Source organism: Phragmites australis, chromosome 1 (genome assembly GCF_958298935.1).
Source record: "Phragmites australis chromosome 1, lpPhrAust1.1, whole genome shotgun sequence".
Classification (NCBI taxonomy): domain Eukaryota; kingdom Viridiplantae; phylum Streptophyta; class Magnoliopsida; order Poales; family Poaceae; genus Phragmites; species Phragmites australis.
Window position 1 is genome coordinate 45686794 of NC_084921.1, and position 16307 is coordinate 45703100.

Below are 16307 nucleotides of genomic sequence, written 5' to 3' on the forward strand. Positions count from 1 at the left end.
ATTAATGTATTCAATGATTATTTAAGTAAGTAAAAGTCACATTGACATATGCGACTCCCAAAGATTGAAGAAAGAATACTCTTTAAAGTACTCTTTTATTTTTGAGATTGAGTAAAGGACCATCGTACTATTAAGAGGGGTGCAATGCAGTAATTTTATCATAAACTTAGTGCTTAAAAAGATCTATACTCAGTTTAGAGAGCGACATAAGTTCACAACACGAACACCGAGTCAAAGCGTTCTTAGTGAAGTCGGATGTTCCGACTTAAACATCAGAAGTTCCGATGCAGTCGGATAGTCTGAAATTTTAGAACATGGGGTTCTCGAGTTGGAATTTAATTTAACATCGGATGTTTCGATGTTTTCATGGGAAATTCCTTTACAGGTCGGACAGTCTGATTTTCTCAACCTTGGGGTTCTTGGTCTTGAATTAAAATCCAACATCGGATGTTCTGATGGTTGGATCGTGTTGATGATTGGTGAACTATCGATCTAACGAATTTATTGAAGAAATAGGGGACACTTAAAGTAAACGAATCATAAAAAAACACACAAAGATTTTTAGACATGTTCGGGTCTTCTCGACGATAATAACCTTACATCATGCTTATCTTGTATTGATCTGAGCCTACAAGAGGGGTGCAACTAATCTAGATGGATCTAAACCTAGTCAACCACTTCCTACTCGGCTTATGTTGGCTCGTATTGGCTTGTATAGCTTCTAATGACTTCGTATTCATTGTCCTCTGCAGGGGCCCTTAGCTCTGTATATATATATGGGAGTGCCGTATGTCCTCTAGACTACTTCTTATTTTTAGAGATAAATCTTCCTGGTTACGGGATACCTTTGGTATCTAAGGGTAGTTTTCTTTCTTCCAGAGATCTCTTTTCTGAAGATAAAGATATATCTCAAGAATTGCAGGAAACTCTAGGGGGTTCGGTGATTCATGCCATGTCGGATGAGCCAAGGTATGAAATCCTAGGAAGAGGCTAGCCGATCCCAGTCCGCGGCAGAGAACAAGACAGCCCGATATGGTAACTATCCATTATTCATCGTCAAGCCCCACATCAATACGTGAAATGAGGATTTGATAGATCAAGTATATGGGCAGCAAAGATAAGTTTTCTTATCCGACCATGCCATCGAGTAGGACTTGGGTCCTCGATTAAGGTGAAGCTTTTAGCCGAGTTTTCTGATTTTCTACTTGGGATCCCAAATGCCTCCTAGTACCTAAGAGAGTTCTCGAGAAGGTGTTTCATCTGAGTAGGTTTTCTATTAGCTCTACTCGGGATTCCGAATGCCTCTAAATTCACAAGAAAGTCCTTGAGAAGATGTTTTATCCGGGTAGACTGTCTAGTCGATATGTAAAGAATCATCATGTCATTACAAAGGTACAAGGGAGATAAGACTCATCGCTAGCCAAGCTCAGAAGTTGAACTGTTGCAGTGGAAATTTGTGTAGTGGTGAAAAGATTCCCTATCATGAGCATGAAAGAGTTGATGTACCATCTTTTCGATTGTGCCCCCTGCACTGAAAAATCCACCAGATTAACAGGTGCTCCAGCAATCGTCTCCTTGTCTGTTTGAGCCAGTTTAAAAGATATAGCCTTTAAGACCGTGAGTCGCTTGGTTTCACATGACCCATAATGTAACTGCCCCTAAAATTAATGTGTGGGAGATGAAGTGATCTGTCTGTTGACCCATTGGCCTATATAACCTCCCATGTGCTGGAACTTGGCTGCATCAAACTTGATCGTGGACCCTCCTCCTTTGCCTGAATACACTCCTTCATCTCCTGACTATTCCCCATGATCCCCTGAGTACACACCTCTTACTCCGCCATCGTCTCCCATCGAATCTGATTCGATGGTGGAGGTAATTGATGTCTCCTCTGACGAGGAGGCTGAAAGAGAGGGCAGCGACTCATGGCATCCCTGTTAAAGATGGAAAGCCCCCAGCGCCTTAGGTTCAAGATGAGGTGAACTGGGAACTATTGGAGGCGAAAATAGAGAAGGAATAAGCAACGACTAAGGCAGAGAAGAGGGAGGCATCCGACATTGTCTCCATTAAAGATGGCAAGACGCCGACCACTTCATCCTCTCTGTCCTCGTGTTATTCCAGCGAGGACGGTCGGTGGGAATAGCCAGAGCAGTAACACCGATAATGAGGGTGGAGAGCCAATGCCTCTTCCAAACCCTATGTCGTCGGAGATGTCGATGATCGAGCAACAACACTGGCGAGCTCGGGTTGGAGCTAGAACATCGACGACCTAGTCTCCTCCGTTGGCACCAGTGGTTGGAGAGATACAAGGGAGTCTCTCCTTCCTCTTGCTAAGTCAGTGAAGCTTCGTTGGTCAAAGACTCTCCTACCTCTTTGTCGAGTAGATTTTTTAGGACTTGTAATCTTCTTTCCCTTAACTTATCAGTAAAAAAGCTTAAAATCTTGTTAAATGAAAGATTCCTATTTCTACTGCAATGCCTTATGTATGACTATGAATCTTCTCATGAATCCAATGAAATCTTTAAACAAGTGTCCGGCCTTTGTTTCTTCTGAGTAGATAAGGGAGCTTTTGGGGTTTCTTATTGGAATATTCATTGTGATCACCTTATGTCAGAATCCGAGTGGAAAACGTCTTAGCTCTCAAGCACCTCGGGGACACAATAAGGTTTTCTGCGGTTCCAAAATACATTATTTGCCTTCTTGTTGGAAATATGATGTGCATAAAAAGTTTTGTAATCCTAGTGTACGTAAAGCCCCCAACTGGTTATCGGGGAAGGATTCTTGGATTGGCAGTCTTAGAAATCCGAATGCGCATATAAACGTTAGTGCCCGAATAACGGCTTACCTTAGCTCTCTCTTTTTTAAGGCATTGTCTTGAAATAGGTAAAAGACATATATTGATAATATGGAAACTAATATTTACAAAATATATCCTAAATACTTGCACATAAAACTTGCGAAGCTAGTCGATATTCCAAAATTTTTTAAGGATTTGACCATCCTCCAAAACTAACCTATACGACCCTGGTCGATTGGATTCGACCACCCTATAAGGACCTTTCCACTTTGGAGATAGTTTGTTGCTATTTTTTTTTTGGCTTTATACGAGTCGTAGAACTAGATCTTCGGGTTAAAAAGATCTTTTATGAATGTTCTGGTCATGGTAGCATCAGAGAGCTTGCTGGTACCATACTAATCTTATCAACACTTGTGTCCTTTTTTTCTTTGAGAACATTGAGATCATCATGTCTTCTCAGGATTTCATTCTTAATGACATATAGTTCAACTCAGTGAAATTTGATTTTTAGTTCACAAGGCATCATTGCTTCGGCCCCATAGACTAGAAAGAAAGATGTTTCACCTATCGTCCTACTGGACATCGTTCAAAGTGACCAGAGTATGTTAGGAAACTTCGAAGCTTAGGCTTTAGCATAGGCAGATAAGTAGTTGAAGACACGGGTTTTGATACAGTGAAGTACTAGGCCATTTGCCCACTCAACCAGCCCATTGCTTTGTGGATGTGCCATGGATGCAGAGCATATTGCAGTGTTGAGTTCCTCGCAATAATAGATGAACGTCGTGTTGGAGAATTGAGTACCATTGCGGTGATGATCCTACTCAGGATACCAAATCTTGTCATGACGCTTTTCATGATAAATTTCTTGGTGGTCGCCGACGTGATTTTTCTGCCTATTTCAGCTTCAATCCACTTGGTGAAGGTTTCAATTGTGATGAATAGGAACTTGAAGCCATGGTGTGCTACCGGTAAGGGCTCCAGAATATCTAGCACCCAAGTCGTGAATGTCCATGACAAGGGGATCATCTATAGGGCTTGAGCGGGTTGATGTAATCATCTGCTATGAAATTGACAGCTCGTGCATTTTTTACTAACTCGCTTGCATCATGGAGAGTCGTAGGCCAATAAAAATCTTGTCTAAATGTCTTTCCGACCATGGTTTGAAAGGAAGCGTGAGTTCCGTACACCCCTACATGGATTTCTTTGAGTAGTTCTCTACCCTACTTCTGATACATGTATTTCATGAGTCCTCCATGAGTGCCTTTTTGATAAAGAACACCATCTAACAAGGTATACATCTTGAATCGAAGTGAAGTTTTCTCGGTTAGTGCATCATCCTCAGGCACAACTCAATCTTGAAGGTCCTTGTAGATTGCAGTCATCCACAAAATTTCTCTTTCGAGCTAAGCCATGAGTTTCCTCATGACTCCTTTTGGGGCGCCAATCCCTAGCGAGCCCCTGAGCTGGTTATGGTTTCATAGACCACCGCTCCTTCGGTTGCATCCTCTGATGATTTCATAGACAGCTTCAAGAGTTTCTCTATGAAAATCTCAGGTTGTCCTGGAGACCGTAAGGATGTCGTGCAGCAAGACTATCAATGAGACAGTTGTCCTTCCTAACCTCGAGTCCAACAAATTTCTTTTCCAGCTTCCTCACCTCCGCAAGGTAGTCTGTTATGGTTTTATTCGGGGTTTGATACTCCTTGCTAACTTGTTTCACCACAAACTGTGAATCTCCTTTCACAAGCAAGCGGCGGATGCCAAGAGCAGAAGCTACTCGGAGTCCAGCGAGCAGACCCTTATATTCGGCTACGTTATCGTGGCTGAAAAATCAATCTGTAGAGCATATTGTAGGCTTTCTCCTGTTGGAGAGATCAGTATAATCCTAACCCCTGTGCCTTGAAGCATGAGTGATCCATCGAAGAATAAAGTCCATACATCTGATAAATTACCGTGGTCATCTTGGGGTTGATCCGGTTCTGTCCATTCGGCCATGAAGTCAATGAGTGCTTGTGACTTGATTGTTATTCGAGGTACGATGGATGTTGAATTCTCTGAGTTCCACAGGCCACTTGGTGATTCAGTCGATTGTGTCTCTAATGTGCAGGATCTCGTCCAGTGGGAATATTGATGGTATGGTAACCTTGTGATCCTCGAAGTAATACTGTAACTTATGAGAGGTCATCAATTCAGCATATACTAGCTTTGGTACTTGCGGATAACATTCTTTAGGAACGTGGAGCACTTCACTAATGTAATACACCGGTTGCTGGCTTTTTCTCTCATTTGTCTTGTGCTTCTCTTTCCACCACCAAAACCACATAAACGGCGTCAGATGTTGATGATTGGTGAATCGCCGATCTAACAAACATGTTGAAGAAATAGAGGATGCTTAAAGTAGGTGAATCACAAGGGAACACAAAGGGGTTTTTAGACAGGTTCGGGCCTCCTCGAGGATAATAACCCTACGTGTTTATCTTGTATTGATCTGAGCCTATTACAAGAGGGTGTGTAGCTAGTCTAGATGGATCAAACCTAGTTAGTGACTTCCTCCTTGGCTTTTGTTGGATCGCATCGGCTTGCATAGCTTCTAATGACTTCGTATTACTTGTCCTCCATATGGCTCATTTGTTCCGTATATATATGGGGATGTCGTACGTTCTCTAGACTCCTCATTCCTATTCTAAGAGATAAACTTTCCTGAATATGGGATGTCTTAGGTATCTATGGGTAATTTTCTTTCTTCCAAGGATCCCCTTTCTGAAGATAAAGATATGCCTCAAGAATTACGAGAAACACTGGGGTGCCTGGATATGATAACTATCTATTATTCATCGTCAGATCAGATGTTCAAATCAGGGTCGGAACTTTCGGTTTTTTGAACATGGACCTCTCTGTTTTGATTTAATTCTTGGATTAGATGTTCTGATCCATTTCATCGAATGTTCCGATGTGTGGTTTTTACCAGGTTTGGGTTGGGTTTTGAAGTTCAAATTTGTGATTTTGAACTGATCGGATGTTCCAATCATGGGGATTGAAACTTCCGATGTGGGCTGAAAAGGTGTCCAACAGCTAGTTTTTGAAGGGGTCTATTTATACAGTAAAAGTGTATCTAGGCCCCTTATGTGGATTTTAATGATTGACGACAAACGATTAAGGGAGTAATGTATTCAATGAGTATTTGAATATGTAAAAGTCTTATTGATATAAGTTACACAACATTGGCAACCCCAAAAAATTAAAGAAAGAAGATGCGAACGGTTTGCTCTTTCAAGTAATATTTTGTTTTTAAAATTCAGTATAGTACCATCATACTATTAAGAGGGGTGCAACACTGTGGTTTGGTCTTAATCTTAGTGCTCAAAAAGATCTACACTAAGTCTAGAAAGCAACACAAGCTCACAACACGGACACCGAGTCAAAACCTTCTCACTGACATCGGATGTTCTGATGTTTATATCGAATGTTCCGATGTCAACGAATGTTACAAAAATTCAAAACATAGGGTTCTCAGTTTGGATTTATTTTTAATATCGGATGCTCCGATATTTTCATCAGATGTTCCGATGTAGGTCGATACATCCGACTTTCTCAACCTTAGAGGTCTCAATCTTGATTTAAAATCCAACATCAGATGTTCCAATCAGATCGGAACATCCGGTTTTAGTGAACATAGACCTTTCGGTCGATTTAATTCTCCATGTCAGATGTTCTAATATTTGCATCGGATGTTTTGATGTGTTATTTTTACCAGATCTGAGTTGAGTTTTGAATGTTCAAATATGTTATTTTGAAATAATCAGATGTTACGATTTGGAGTTCAAAACCTCCGATGTGGGCTGAAAAGGTGTCCAACGGCTAGTTTTTGAAGGGTCTATTTATATACTCCTTCTCCCTCTCACTCCACACACCCTGGCCATTTTGAATTAGAGAGCTCTCCAAAGTAAAACGCCCCTCTCCTCTCCTGAGAAAGTGTTCCACCTTTGAGAGGGATTTGAAAAAAGAGTTTGAGTGCTAGAAAACAAAAGTTGATCTTTGAGAACTAAGTGTCATCTCCAAGCTTTCGAGTTTGCATTCTTTTCTCTTGAAGTTTGTGGACTCCTAGACAGCTAGGAGTTATTCACGAGCCACCAACACACTTGTGGTGAGCCGTGAGAAAGTTTGTGAAGATCGGATTTCTCCTCTGCAAGAGAAGAAATACCACAAGAAAGTCGAGGAGTGTTTTATACAACCTTAGGAGGAAAAGGGTTGAAAGAGACCCCACTCAAGTGTTACCAAGCCCCTCAACAGAGATGTAGGATCCCCTCAAGGATCTGAACTTTGGGAACAACATCATCGTGTCTCCGTACTTTGGTTATTTCGCATAATTGATTTACTTTATTGCAAGTTCATAAATTGTTTTGTGTTAATCCTAGTGTTTATATCTCATATAGGATTGCACCATGTTATTTGCTTTAGAGTACATTTAAATTTCATATTTAATTCATTAAGGCAAAATTTCAGCTTGTTTAGAGATTTTTTAAAAAAGCCTATTCAACCTCCCCCCCCCCCCCTCTAAGCCACCATCTTGATCCATCATACACCCCTTCCCCCACCCACTTGAATCACCCTGTCATTTTAAATCTCAATTCTCCAAAGCAAAAAAGCTACTCTCCTCTCACAAGAAAGTGTCCCATCTTTTGAAAGATATTTGAAAAGATAGATTCAGTGCTAGAAGGAAAAGTTTGATCTTTGAGCACAAGGTTTCATCTCTAAAGCTTTTGTGTTTGTGAAATAACCAAAGGCAATAGCCAAGTTTCGGTCGTTTTTGGCTTATGCATGTTATCCTACGCGGTAAAGGAGGTCAATATGATGCTCTAGGTCCAAAATTCTTACCCTAAAAGTCACTGAAATCATTGCTGGAGAGATTCTCAGCAAAAATCAGCATTTCTAACCTCACCCGGAGGTTCCGAGTCACAACCCGAAAGTTCCAGGTGATCCTAGCCAAAAATACCCAAGGGTCCAAACCCAAAGGTTCACCAAGAGACTTCGTAACCCAGAGTATCTGGATTGTATTATTCATGAGGTGTTTTTCCCTTTTTTTCTTTGCTTAAAATTATAAAATTAATAATAAATTCTCTATAGCTCCAAAAATTATGAAACCAAATTTTTTGGTTTCATAATAACCTCCTCTACCTATTAAAAATATCCTCAAACATGAAATAATTAATTAACTTTCTGAGATAAATTAATTAGGTTAAGACTTCATTAATTCACCGTTAATTCTTTACAAGTCCAAACTTGGTGAAATCAATTTTGCTAGTCTTCTTATAACTTGTTCTAAATAGGAAAATAATTTCATGAATTATAAAGCATATTTTATGGCATTTCATCATATGCTTATTGCGATGCATTCTTTTCTTTAATGATCGTTGAACCGGATTGTAACGGGTTTTCGTGAAGGGGTTTGACGTTTAATCCTGAATTGAAGAAAAGTATCAAGGGAAACATGTAAGTATATTGCACCCTTTGGTTCAAACCGAATGAAGTCTGAATTGATAAATTACTGCTTATGTATGGTTGCATGTTCAATGAGTCGATGTCAGGCTTATATGGGTAGAACCTATGTTGATTGCATTACCTCTACCTTGAGTTGTTGTTTATCTATATCCTTGTAGCCTTGATAATTACAAGTCTATTTGATATGCTTATCCATACATAAGTCATCGGTAGAAGTCGAGCAATGGTCCAACCATTGTTCGTAAGCTTAGGAATTACTTATTGTTTACAAATACAATGATGATTTTTAGGTGTATGAGATATGAGGATGAGACGAGATATGGGCGGTGCTAGGGGTAGTTCAAGAGAGGAGCCCAGATGCCGTAGACCGCTTGTGTCGGAGGGTGAACTCCTCAAGCAAGGATCCGGAGGGACCCCCTTTGAGATTCGGCCGACGGGATGATTCTGAATTTGTTTTGAGGGTGAAATAAATGGGCGTAAATGCGACGGCAGGTCGGATGGAATGATCGGATGCAGAATGCAGTAAATACACGGGAGATTTTTAGATAGGTTCGGGCCGCACTGAGCTTAATACCCTACTCCTGTGTGTGTGCTATAAATGTACTGAGAATGTCTCTCAGGGATGTTGCTGGTTACAAGAATATTTGTCTATCCTAGAGCTTCGGGCTCCTTGTTCTTCGGTGATCTCAACTTCTGTGCATGTACTTGACCTCTGTCTTCTTCCTCGGCTTCCTTCGATCCCCTTTTCTGTGTCGACCGGCCCTTCCTTAAATACTCGCCGGCGGTGGCGTGCCCAGAAAGGGAGGGCACGAGTTCCAAGGCGCCATAAATGGAAAGCAACCATCATGGGCTATTGCGCGAAGTGGCTGGGAGGGTTGAAAACGCGCCCCCGTCTGGTCTCGTTCGTCATGATGTCGTTCTGCAACGGGCGCCGCAGAGAGGGCCCACCGGGCAGCCACTGAACGGCCCGGCGTGCCCGCTCGGTCTTGTACACCTGACACAGCAGGGCGGCAGGCGGGGCGCCTTGGGCTTTGCGATGTTATCCCGAGACGCACCGAATGACGCGGGATGGGACCCGTGCATTAAATATCCCCACGCCTCCCTGCCAGGCTGTGGCAGGGACTAACACCGAGCGTGGCAGGAGCAATTGGAAGTGACAGGCCACGCGCCCTCTTAAATGCGGTATCGGGCCTTTCACTGGTTGACATCTCACCGCTAGACCTCTGTGGGGGCCACTGGCGAAGGACTTCTAAGGCCGTCAGGGAACCGAGTGCTCGGGGGCCACTGTTCACGGCCCTGAGCACTCTCTCCCGGAATTGGCTGTTCGGGTCCTCGGGGAACCGAGTGCTCGGGGGCCACTATTCACGGCCCCGAGCACTCTCTCCCGGAACTAACTTCCTTGGGTCCTCGGGGTGCTCGGGGGCCACTGTTCGCAGCCCCGAGCACACCCTTCCCGGTACTCGGTTTTTCTGATTGTTGGGGGACTTGAGTGCTCGGGGGCCACTGTTCACGGCCCCGAGCACTCTCTTCCCGGCACTCGGTCTTCTCAGGTCATCGGGGAACTCGGGTACTTGAGGACCACTGTTCATGGCCCCGAGCACCCTCTCCGGGGACTTAGTCTTCTCGTACCTTGCGGAGATGATCCCCGTGGGAGAGCGCCACGTGGCAAACTGCTGATCTGGCCTCGGGACTCGGGGACCCCTGGTTCCTATGTCACCGACAGCTTGCATCGGTTAAGCACCCTCTGTCGGTGTCATTGGCTTTAGCACTTTTCCGTACTTACCACATACTCAGATATGGGATGAGTAAGCCAAGTACTGTAAGTTGCCACGTTCATTTGACCTATATGTCGAGATGTGAGCTGGAATGTTGTTAGGGGTGCCTGAGATTGTGCCAGTAAGTCATGGTACACATGGTATCTAGGTGGCATCCACATTACTCGATATGGGAACAAAGGTTTGGGGTGGGTACATGAATGGTTGATACATGAATCATCACTCACAACTGACGGGTTGTGTGGGTGGCGGTCTTGTTTCGTGTGGGTCCAGGAGTATTCCCCTGCAGGGTGTAAAATCAATTCGAATTGCCACGTTCTCAATTATGAGCATGCTTCCGTCCATACGCATCGGCCGTAGAGTCACAAATGAGGGGTGATGGTCTGGCATATTGAGTTGTGGTTGAGATTTCATATATATATATATATATGTGTGTGTGTGTGTGTGTGTGTGTGTGTGTGTGTGTGTGTGTGTGTGTGTGTGTGTGTGTGTGTGTGTGTGTGTGTGTGTGTGTGTGTGTGTGTGTGTGTGTGTGTGTGTGTGTGTATGTATGTATATGTATATATATGTATATGTATGTATATGTATATATATATATGTATATATGTATGTATGTATGTATGTATATGTATATGTATGTATGTATGTATGTATATGTATATATATGTATGTATGTATATATATGTATATAATGTTTCCAATTATATTTATGCTTAGTTGGTGTTTACCGAAAAAGAAAGGAGTTGTCTGGTTAAGTATAAGTGCTCACACATAGGTCTTAAGGTCGCTACCGCATATTAAATTACTTAACCTTGTAGCCTATTCTTGCTAAATACCCAAATGCATAATTCTTGGAGTCAGGTTATTATATGTATCATATATGGATTAAATCTTGTGAGTAAGTTCGTACTCACACTACTCTTTCAGGTTGCAGCTGAGGAAAGGTTAGCTTTTGGCTACTTCATGTCCGTCGATACTGGCGGCAGGCAAGAGTAATGACGTCTAGTCATGTGGTGAGGTTTTGGGTGGAGCCTAAGGACATATAGCTCCATCGGTCTTTTTGTTGTTATTAGGTTTTAATTCTTCTGCTGTGTAGTTTATCTCTTTTGATATAAATTTATTGTAAATGGTTGAATGCTTAAGAATTTATAATATAATGTTAATTACTCGCTCTTTCTTAAGTTTTGTTGTGATGTTATATGTTGGAAAGCTATGTGTTTCAATCTTGAGCACAAAACACATGCGGGGACTATCGGGACAGTATTTTGAACAATTATTATAGTCATGATTATATAAATGATCAACTTAATGATTAATTAGAATACTATTTGGACGGTTTCTCACGGAAGGCTTGTTGTCCTGGTAGCCAAAACGGCTCAAGGCCTTCTCAACATAATGAGATTGTGTAAGAGTAATATCATTCTCTCCTTTGATTAACTTGATGTTTAAGATTACATCAGTATCACTCAGATCTTTCATATCAAAGCTTTGAGATAAGAAAGACTTTACCTCATTAACCACGTCAAGGTTTGTCCCAAATATCAGTATGTCATCAACGTATAAGCACAATATAACTTCCTCACCACCACCATGGTAATAATACACACATTTATCTGCCTCATTGACCGAAAAGCCTGCAGAAGTTAAAGTTCTATCAAACTTCTCATGTCATTTCTTAGGAGCTCGTTTAAGATCATACAAGGATTTTAAGTACTTGCACACCATGCCTTTTTGACCTTTTACTACAAACCCATCAGGTTGTTCCATATAAATTTCTTCGTCCAACTCTCCGTTAAGGAAAGCTATCTTAATGTTCATCTGATGAACAATAAGATCAAGTGAGATGAACGATAAGATCAAGTGAAGCAGCCAAGGAAAGTAGCACTCGGATAGTAGTCAATCTCGCAATAGGTGAATAAGTATCAAAGAAATATTCGCCTTCCTTTTGGGTATAACCCTTAGCCACAAGTCGAGCCTTGTACTTTTCAATAGTACTGTCGAGCCTAAGCTTGTTCTTTAACACCCACTTGCAACCCACAGGTTTGCAACCATATGATCATTCTGTGACCTCCCAAGTCTCGTTTGTGAGGATGGAATCCATTTCGCTCCGAATAGTCTTCTTCCAGTAGTCTGCATCTCGAGATGCAAACGCTTCTGAAATAGACTAGCGAGTGTCATCCACAAGGTACATAGTGAAATTATCTCCAAAAGACTTTGCAATCCTTTGTCTCTTACTTCTCCTAGAAGCATCATTGTCATCCTCCTCAGGATCTTGCTCACGTGTTTGTTTAATAAACTCAAGAGGTGAAGTAGGTTCAGAAATTTATCTCAGAAAATAGTCTAGACATGCTATGTAAATCTTTCATAGGAAATATGTGCTCAAAAATATTGCATCATGAGACTCCATCATTATATCGACATGCACGTTAGGTACCTCAGATTTAACCACTAAAAACCTATAAGCAATGCTCCGATGAGCATATCCTAGAAAGACACAATCCATTATTTTAGGTCCGAGCTTGTGTTTTTTAGTTATTGGTATATTGACTTCTGCCAAACATCTCCAAGTGCGCAAATAAGAAAGTGGTGGCTTTCTCCCTTCCCATTATTTATATAGGGTTTTCTCCTTATCCTTGAGAAAAACTCTATTCAGAACATGACATGAAGTCAACAGTGCCTCCCCCACCATGCCTTAGATAATCCCGCAGTGTCTAACATGGCATTAATCAAGTTAGTCAATATGTGGTTCTTCCTTTTGGTAACCCCGTTTGATTAGGATGAATAGGGAGGTGTCCTCTCATGAATAACCCCATGTTTCTCATAGAATAAGTCAAAATCACTAGAGAAATACTCTCCACTACGATCCGATCTAATTCTTTTGATCTTTCTCTCTAGTTGATTCTCAACTTTTGCCTTATAGATTTTAAAGTGATCTAGAGCCTCATCTTTTCTTTTCAACAAATAAATATAGCAGTATCTAGTCGCATCATCAATCAAAGGCATGAAATATCTTTTTCCACCCTTCGTTAACACACCATACATTTCACACAGATATGAATATATGAGTTCTAGATGTGCCAAATTTCTCTCCTGGGCTGCCTTGTGAGGCTTACAAGGTTGTTTTGATTGTACACAACTATGGCACTTAGAACCTTTGACCATGGAAAATTTTGAAATTAAACTCATGCTAAAAAGTTAAGTCATATAACCAAAATTCAAATGATATAACCACGAATGTCAAACACTAGCATCATCATTAACATTGCCACAAATATGGTTTACAGACTTCTTGTTGAAATCAGAAGGAAAAAAATGGAACAAGTCTCCGCACTCATAGCCTTTACCAGTAAATTGTTCATGCTTTGACACTACTACTTTATTGAACTCGAACACCACTTTAAATTCGTCTCTACAAAGAAGGTAGCCACTAACTAGATTATTGTTCATTGTAGGAACATGCTGCACATTCCTTAGTTGCACGATCTTTCACGAAGTAAACTTTAGATCTACAGTGCCAACACCACGAACAGAAGCATGTGACCCATTCCCCATTAGGATGGGAGAATCATAGGCGACCTGATAAGAAGAGAGCATTGATATATCAGCACACACATGAATATTGACCCCTATATCAATCCACCAATTAGTAGATTGAAATACTGAAAACACTGAAGTTAAATTTTCATACCCTGCAGCTCTGTTTCCAACTTCGCTAATGGTCACCACATTAGGATCTACTTTTGTGAAGCCTTTCTTCCCTTGCGGTCTAGACAATCCTTGGTAAAATATCCAATCTCACCGCACACAAAGCAAGACAGTTTTGATGTATTCATCTTCTTCTTCTTGAAGGTGGTAGTTTTGTTTTGCTTATTATCTTTCCCTTTGTTCTTGTTGTGGAAGGATTTTTGCACCATATTGGCGCTAGTCTATCCCTCGCCTCCTTTAAGACTCACATCCTTAGCCCGAGCTTTCTCCTTAATATTAAGAGATGCTATCAGACTCTCAATAGTAATCTCTTATCTCTTGTGCTTTAGAACAGTGGCAAAGTTTTTTCACAAAGGAGGTAACTTGGCAACAATACCTCCAGATACAAACTTGTCGGGTACATTGATCTTGAGGAGTTCGAGTTTCTTCACGATGCACTGAACCTCATGAACCTGCTCGCCTACAAAGCGATTTTCAACCATCTTATAGTCATGATACTACTCCATGATATACAGTTCACTTCCTACATTTGATGCACCGACTTTAGCATTTAGTGTATCTCATAGCTCCTTCACACTTTGTATGTGCATGTACACATCACAAAGATGGTCACCAAGAATGCTAAGAATGCATCCTACAAAAAGTGTATTAGCATCCGTGAACGTCTTTTCCTACTTAGTAGTAAGGATTACTTTCGATTTGCCATTAGCCACACAGTAGACATTCATAGTCGTCAATCACAGAGTGACCTTGATTTACCATCTCTTAAAGTGCACACCAAAAAACTTATCTGGTCTCAGTGCATCGATAAATCTAGCTATTAATAAACCTAAGTGCATACAATAAGGATTTTTGGATCGTTGGAAATTTTGGTACTTTTATGTTTAATTTAATCCATAAATAATTTATGAGCGTAAACTGATAAACTAACATGTTCATATTACCAGAGCATAATCTAGTCATATGTATAAAAGCACTACATATGCGTAGATATACTATACTCAAAATTAGGAACCGCAGGAAATAAAATACAAGTAACATGATTTTTACGTGCTGGTCCTGTGTTGTGGAGATTGCTAAAGATACTGGTTGCACCGTGTTGATGGCACGATCGATCCTGCTGATGATGCGCTGAATTTGTTGACGATGACAGCGAGCAGCACCCAAACGATCAGGAAGATAAGTCGTGGTGAAGAACTTGAGCACTCGAACAAAGCACTTCCCAAAATACTTTATTCGCCCTCTCCCGTTGCAATATCTCAAGGGTGAGAGTTTAAGAGACCTACTTTCCTGGTTGTTGGTGCATATTGACGCTGAGATGGAGTAAATTACAGCGACAGCGCAACAGAAAGAGACAAAATCCTAACTTTTATATAGACCCACGTAATGAGAGCATTCTCAATTTTATAGCTACTCTCAATTAGCAGTCTATATTATTTATGTATCCAATGAGGTGAGGGTCATTGCTAGGGAGAAAACCCACACATTTACCTCTATTACCAATATGATATTAATAAAAGGTGAGCCTCAATGTGGGCTATATCTCCATATATAAGCCTGTAAAATTTATTAGAAATTATTTCATAGGCCGGACCTAATAATTCTAACAAATGCCTAATTGCCTATCATATCCAAGTAGGCAGCAGCATTGCCTATATTTTTACAATAGTTGCACCATGAATCATCAAATAAATCTTTCAAGTTCATTGTTCTGCATGAAAACATCAAATGCTTAAAATATCCACATCGAACATAACATTATTTCACATCTAGCTTTCAGACTCTGAATACATCATTCATGGCTGATCCATTTTACTTATAATAATAACACCACTCAAAAATTTGAAGTGGTATTATTATGGTGGATATGGTAAAAGCATAGAAATCAAATCGAGAAATACAATCAGGAATACCAAAAAGTCATGCATAGCAAAATATCAACTCGGCTTCAATAGTGGTTTCTTACTTCTTAGAACAATATTCAATACCAGGACTAATTTAAAGTTAATTGAATAACATGCTAAACTCACTGATATTAGGTTTTCACATTCAAATTCCGTAATAGTGCACAAAATACGCCCATTACACTATCCTAACACCCAAGCATTAAGCGCCAACCTACATCAATTGTGAAGAACCTTGAAACGGGAAAACTAACAAGTACTAATTTTAGATACACCTAGAAGATATAATTAAATAAATGACTGTGCAATTGAAAAGCGAATCCACCCAATATTTAATGCATCAATTGTCATGATATTTGTGTAGTAAATCAAGTAACAATATGATACAGAAGATATTTTTTGCAACATATTGATATACTTGTGTTGGCTATATTATCTTCAGAGAATCATCATGGAAGAAGTAACTCAAAGGATCGATCTCAATGAATTCTCACGTAGTATATTAAGCGATCTAAAAGCATAGAACAATATCTCATTCATTGCTATATAACTCAACTAGTTTGATTCTTGTGATTTAAGTAGGCTATTTTTCCCCTTTCCCTTTCCCTTTTGTTGAAGCTAGCGGAAG